The following is a 7,899-nucleotide window of genomic DNA, read 5'->3' as shown; positions in this document are numbered from 1 at the left end:
GATGAGTTTGGCTGCAGATTTGAGGATCCCGGAGATTCCTTCATCTTTTTATGATTGTGAACCTATGCCTTGGAAGACGGAGGACAAGCTTCATACATCATCAACTTCACCACCTTCACCACCTCCATCTTCATCACCAAAGGAGACTTGAGTACATGGGTATGGGCACTCTCCTTGGCTTGCGCCAAGCTTGGGGGAGGTGCGCCGGTATCATATCACCATCACATCTCTACTTTTATTGTTTATCCTAGTTTGATCCTTTTGGTTATATCTTGATCTAGTAGAATAAAAGTTTTAGTATGATCTAGTCTCTGAGTTTTGCTTAGTGATCTATCTATGTAATCGAGTCCGAGAGTTATATAATAAATAGTAGTTTCAGTTGAGGGCTTTGCTTTCTTGCTTTGATCTTGGAAAAGAAAATAGAATAAAAGAAGTAAAAAGTTGGGGGGCAGCGCAATCTCACTCGGCGGTGCGTAGGGGTCCTCATCGCTGCTCTTCGAGTGAGCGTCCTCGGGGGGCGGCGACTCCTTGTCAGCGTGTGGGCAGACCGTCGACGCCATGGCAGAGATTTGAGACAGAGAGAGAGAGAGAGGACGAGCGAGGGGAAGATGTAGATGAGAATGTAGGCGGGACGACGTGAGCAAGGTAGTATTTATTGGCGGACGGAATCTAGATCGAGGGGAACAGTACAGGCGCTGGTCGCCGGAATTTACGAGTACTGTAGTTTGAATTACACGTGATTCCCGCAGCAAAATCCGTGTGTGAACTTAATAACTGACGGTTTCCAATACAGGACCGTGTTTGATTAATAACCCCCGCCACTAACCTACCAAACATCGAGGCGCGAAATAAAGTGCCAATCGTGTGGGGGCTGGTTGTCTTGCCAAATCTTTACATTTTCTTTTTTGAACACCAGATATTTACATCATCTTATTATTTTTTGACTCGCACACAAGTACACAAAAATATGATTTTACAAACCGTTATGGTTAGCCATTGCATGTAGATGTAGTTCAAATTTGAATTACGGTCATTAAATGGCTAGAATATCACTTAAATGTCTTTAAAAGGTCAAATCACCCCTTGAATTTTCCAAATTTTCACATGACAGTTGTAGTAGTGCACGTTAAAAGTAGAAATTTTTTGAAGGCCGTAAGACGAAGCTATCTCACGTTCGTCATCAAACATGCATTGTTCCCTCTCGGAACCACGAGCCTTCTAGTGAGTTGATGCGGTTTGTGAAGGGTGTGTCCAAACTTTCGTCAAACAGGCCAATTTTTTTACCACATTATCTTGGTGGCATGACATTACATCAAGCAAGGTTTCATGCTTTTCTGATCATTTTTTAATTTTTGGAATTAAATGCCATGGCACTCCATGCATGTGTCCATGTCGTGAGACCAATATGTTTGAAAATGCCTTCTAATTTACTACATATGGAATTAACTCGCACACAAGTACACAAATATGATTTTTCAAACTGTTATGGTTAGCCATTGCATGTAGATGTAGTTCAAATTTGAATTACAGTCCTTAAATGGCTAGAAAATCACTTAAATGTCTTTAAAAGGTTAGATGACCACTAAAATTTTCCAAATTTTCACATGACAGTTGTATTAGTCCAAGTTAAACATAGAAAAATTTGAAGGCCATAAGAGGAAACTATTTTCCGTTCATCATCAAACATGCATTGTTCCCTCACGGAACCACGAGCCTTCTAGTGAGTTGCTCCAGTTTGTGAGGGGTGTGTGTCCAAAATTTCGTCAAACAGGCTAATTTTTTTACCACGTCATCTTGGTGGCATGACATTACATCAAGCAAGGTTTCAAGTTTTTCTGATCATTTTTTTATTTTTTTTGGAATTAAAATGCCATGGCACTCCATGCATGTGTCCATGTCGTGAGACCAATATGTTTAAAAATTCCTTCTAATACCGTACATGGAATTAACTCGCACACAAGTACACAAATATGATTTTTCAAACCATCATGGTTAGCCGTAGCATGTAGATGTAGTTCAAATTTGAATTACGATCATTAAATGGCTAGAAAAATCACTTAAATGTCCTTAAAAGGTCAAATGACCCCTGAAATTTTCCAAATTTTCACATGACAGTTGTAGTAGTGCACATTAAACATAGAAAAAATTTGAAGGTCGTAAGAGGAAACTATCTCCCATTCGTCATCAAACAGGCATTGTTCCCTCTCGGAACCATGAGACTTCTAGTGAGTTGCTCCGGTTTGTGAGGGTGTGTGTCCAAACTTTCATCAAATAGGCCAATTTTTTACCACATCATCTTGGTGGCGTGACATTACATCAAGCAAGGTTTCATGTTTTTCTAATCATTTTTAAATTTTTTGGAATTAAAATGCCATGCCACTCCATGCATGTGTCCATGCAGTGAGACCAATATGGTTGAAAATTCCTTCTAATTTACTGCACATGGAATTAACTCGCACACAAGTACACAAATATCATTTTTTTGAACCGTTATGGTTAGCCGTTGCATGTAGATGTAGTTCAAATTTGAATTACGGTCATTAAATGGCTAGAAAATCATTTAAATGTCTTTAAAAGGTCAAATGACCCGTGAAATTTTTCAAATTTTAACAGTTGTATTAGTGCACATTAAACATAGAAAATTTTTAAGGTCGTAAGAGGAAGATATCTCCCATTCGCCATCAAACATGCATTGTTACCTCTCGGAACCACGAGCCTTCTAGTGAGTCGCTTCGGTTTGTGACGGGTGTGTGTCCAAAATTTCGTCAAAAAAGCCAATTTTTTACCATGTCATCTTGGTGGCATGACATTACATCAAGCAAGGTTTCATGTTTTTCTAATCATTTTTTAATTTTTTGGAATTAAAATGCCATGGCACTCCATGCATGTGTCCATGTCGTGAGACCAATATGTTTGAAAATTCCTTTTAATTTACTGCACATGGAATTAACTCGCACACAAGTACACAAATATGATTTTTCAAACCGTTATGGTTAGCCATTGCATGTAGATGTAGTTAAAATTTGAATTACGCTCATTAAATGGCTAGAAAATCACTTAAATGTCTTTAAAAGGTCAAATGACCCCTGAAATTTTCCAAATTTTCACATGGCAGTTGTATTAGTGCATGTTAAACGTAGAAGAAATTTAAAGGTCGTAAGAGGAAGCTATCTCCCGTTCGTCATCAAACATGCATTGTTCCCTCTTGGAACCACAAGCCTTCTAGTGAGTTGCTTCGGTTTGTGAGGGGGGTGTCCAAACTTTCGTCAAACAGGCCAATTTTTTAACACATCATCTTGGTGGCATGATATTACATCAAGCAAGGTTTCATGTTTTTCTGATCATTTTTTATTTTTTGGAATAAAAATGCCATGGCACTCCATGCATGTGCGCATGTCATGAGACCAATATGTTTGCGAATTCATTCTAATTTACTGCACATGGAATTAACTCGCACATAAGTACACAAATATGTTTTTTCAAACTGTTATGGTTTGCCGTTGCATTTAGATGTAGTTCAAATTTGAATTACGGTCATTAAAATGGCTAGAAAATCACTTAAATGTCTTTAAAAGGTTAAATGACCGCTGAAATTTTCTAAATTTTCACTTGACAATTCTATTAGTGCACGTTAAATATGGAAAAAAAATTAAAGGTCGTAAGAGGAAGCTATCTCTCGTTCCTCATCAAATATGCATTGTTCCCTCTCAGAACCACGAGCCTTCTAGTGAGTTGCTCCGGTATGTGAGGCGTGTGTGTCCAAACTTTCGTCAAACAGGCCAATTTTTTAACCACATCGTCTTGGTGGCATGACATTACATGAAGCAAGGTTTCATGTTTTTCTAATCATTTTTTAATTCATTGGAATTAAAATGACATGGCACTCCATGCATCTGTCCATGCCGTGAGACCAATATGTTTGAAAATTCCTTCTAATTTACTGCACATGGAATTAACTCGCACACAAGTACACGAGTATGATTTTTCAAACCATTATGGTTAGCTGTTGCATGTACATGTAGTTCAAATTTGAATTACGGTCATTAAATGGCTAGAAAATCACTTAAATGTATTTAAAAGGTCAAATGACCCCTAAAATTTTCCAACTTTTCACATGACAGTTGTTTTAGTGCACGTTAAATGTAAAAAAATGATGGCCGTAAGGGGAAGCTATCTCACGTTCGTCATCGAACATGCATTATTCGCTCTCGGAACCATGAGCCTTCTAGTGAGTTGCTTCGGTTTGTGAGGGGTGTGTGTCCAAACTTCCGTCAAACAGGCCAATTTTTTTACCACGTCATCTTGGTGGCATGACATTACATCAAGCAAGGTTTCATGTTTTCCTGATCATTTTTTATTTTTTTGGAATTAAAATGCCATGGCACTCTGATACATCTCCAACGTATCTATAATTTTTTATTGCTCCATGCTATATTATGTGCTGTTTTGGACATTATTGGGCTTTATTATCCACTTTTATATTATTTTTAGGACTAACCTATTAACCGGAGGCCCAGCCCAGAATTGTTGTTTTTTTGCCTATTTTAGAGTTTCGAAGAAAAGGAATATCAAACGGAATGAAACCTTCGGGAACGTGATTTTCTCACCGAACAAGACCCAGGAGACTTGGACCCTACGTCAAGCAACCAACAGGGAAGCCACGAGGTAGGGGGGCGCGCCCTCCACCCTCGTGGGCCCCCTGTTGCTCCACCGATGTACTTCTTCCTCCTAAATATACCTACGTACCCCCAAACGATCAGATACGGAGCCAAAACCCTAATTCCACCGCCGTAACTTTTTGTATCCATGAGATCCCATCTTGGGGCCTGTTCCAGAGCTCCGTCGGAGGGGGCATCCATCACGGAGAGCTTCTACATCAACACCATAGCCTCTCTGATGGAGTGTGAGTAGTTTACCTCAGACCTTCGGGTCCATAGTTATTAGCTAGATGGCTTCTTCTCTCTTTTTGGATCTCAATACAATGTTCTCCCCCTCTCTTGTGGAGATCTATTCGATGTAATCTTCTTTTTGCGGTGTGTTTGTTGAGATCGATGAATTGTTGGTTTATGATCAAGATTATCTATGAACAATATTTGAATCTTCTCTGAATTCTTTTATGTATGATTGGTTATCTTTGCAAGTCTCTTGGAATTATCAGTTTGGTTTGGCCTACTAGATTGATCTTTCTTGCAATGGGAGAAGTGCTTAGCTTTGGGTTCAATCTTGCGGTGTCCTTTCCCAGTGACAGTAGGGGCAGCAAGGCACGTATTGTATTTTTGCCATCGAGGATAACAAGATGGGGTTTTTATCATATCGCATGAATTTATCCCTCTACATCATGTCATCTTGCTTAAGGCGTTACTCTGTTTTCATGAACTTAATACTCTAGATGCATGCTGGATAGCGGTTGATGAGTGGAGTAATAGTAGTAGATGCAGGCAGGAATCGGTCTAATTGTCTCGGACGTGATGCCTATATCATGATCATACCTAGATATTCTCATAACTATGCTCAATTCTGTCAATTGCTCAACAGTAATTCGTTCACCCACCGTAAAATACTTATGCTCTTGAGAGAAGCCACTAGTGAAACCTATGGCCCCCGGGTCTATCTTCATCATATTAATCTTCCAATACTTAGTTATTTCCTTTGCTTTTATTTTACTTTGCATATTTATCACAAAAATACCAAAAATATTATCCTATCATATCTATCAGATCTCACTCTCGTAAGTGACAGTGAAGGGGTTGACAACCCCTTATCGCGTTGGTTGCAAGGAGTTATTTGTTTTGTGCAGGTACAAGGGACTCACGCGCAGCCTCCTACTGGATTGATACCTTGGTTCTCAAAAACTGAGGGAAATACTTACGCTACTTTGCTGCATCATCCTTTCCTCTTCAAGGAAATCCAACGCAGTGCTCAAGAGGTAGCAAGAAGAATTTCTGGCGCCGTTGCCGGGGAGGTTCGCGCAAGTCAAGATTTGACTCCCGACAACGAGCCATATCTGGCGCCGTTGTCGGGGAGTCTACGCAAAAGTCAACATACCAAGTACCCATCACAACCCTTATCTCCCGCATTACATTTTTTGCCATTTGCCTCTCGTTTTCCTCACCCCCACTTCACCCTTGTCATTTTATTCGCCATCTCTCTCTATCCTCCCTCTCTTTCTCTATTTGCCTATTTTTGCCCGCTTGCTTTTTGTTTGCTTATGTGTTGGATTGCTTGCTTGTCACGATGGCTCAAGATAACACTAAATTGTGTGATTTTACCAATACCAACAACAATGATTTTATTAGCACTCCGATTGCTCCTCTTACCGATGTTGAATCTTATGAAATTAATGCCGCTTTGCTGAATCTTGTCATGAAAGATCCGTTTTCCGACCTTCATAGTGAAGATGCCGCTACCCATCTAAATAGCTTCATTGATTTGTGTGATATGCAAAAGAAGAAAGATGTGGATAATGATATTGTTCAGTTGAAGCTATTTCCTTTTTCACTTAGAGATCGTGCTAAAGCTTGGTTTTCGTATTTGCCTAAAAATAGTATTGATTCTTGGAACAAGTGCAAAGATGCTTTTATCTCTAAGTATTTTCCTCCTGCTAAGTGTTGGGAAACGTAGTAATTTCAAAAAAAAATCCTACGCACATGCAGGATCATGGTGATGCATAGCAACTGTTGGGGAGAGTGTTGTCCATGTACCCTCGTAGACCGAAAGCGGAAGCGTTAGCACAACGCGATTGATGTAGTCGTACGTCTTCATGATCCGACCGATCAAGTACCGAACGTACGGCACCTCCGAGTTCTGCACATGTTCAACTCGATGACGTCCCTCGAACTCCGATCCAGCCGAGTGTTGAGGGAGAGTTTTGTCAGCACAACGGCGTGGTGACGATGATGATGTTCTACCGACGCAGGGCTTCGCCTAAGCACCGCTACGATATTATCGAGGTGGATTATGGTGGAGGGGGGCACCGCACACGGCTAAGAGATCAAGAGATCAATTGTTGTGTATTTGTGGTGCCCCCTTCCCCCGTATATAAAGGAGTGGAGGAGGGGGAGGGCCGGCCCTCTCTATGGCGCGCCCTAGGGGAGTCCTACTCCCACCGGGAGTAGGATTCCCCCTTTCCTAGTAGAACTAGGAGCCCTTCCAAGTAGTAGGAGTAGGAGGGAAGGAAAGGGAATGGAAAAGGAGAAGGAAGGAAGGGGGCGCCCCCCCTCCCTAGTCCAATTCGGACCAGCCCATGGGGAGGGGTGCGGCCACCCTTTGAGGCTCTTCCCTCCTTTCCCGTATGGCCCATTAAGGCCCAATACGAATTCCCGTAACTCCCCGGTACTCCCGAAAATACCCGAATCACTCGGAACCTTTCCGATGTCCGAATATATTCGTCCAATATATCGATCTTTACGTCTAGACCATTTCGAGACTCCTCGTCATGTCCCCGATCTCATCCGGGACTCCGAACTCCTTCGGTACATCAAAACACATAAACTCATAATATAACCGTCATCGAACTTTAAGCATGCGGACCCTACGGGTTCGAGAACTATGTAGACATGACCGAGACACATCTCCGGTCAATAACCAATAGCGGAACCTGGATGCTCATATTGGCTCCTACATATTCTACCAAGATCTTTATCGGTCAAACCGCATAACAACATACGTTGTTCCCTTTGTCATCGGTATGTTACTTGCCCGAGATTTGATCGTCGGTATCTCAATACCTAGTTCAATCTCGTTACCGGCAAGTCTCTTTACTCATTCCGTAAAACATCATCCCGCAACTAACTCATTAGTTGCAGTGTCCTCCTTTCCTCTTTGGTGCAAAGGGAGCAAGCGCAGGCGAGAGCATCAAGCAAAGGCACCCGTTTCGGTGCAACGAGACCAAGACCGGCC

The sequence above is a fragment of the Triticum urartu genome, chromosome 3 (genome assembly GCF_003073215.2).
Source record: "Triticum urartu cultivar G1812 chromosome 3, Tu2.1, whole genome shotgun sequence".
NCBI lineage: Eukaryota > Viridiplantae > Streptophyta > Magnoliopsida > Poales > Poaceae > Triticum > Triticum urartu.
Note: the sequence above shows the minus strand (reverse complement) of the source record.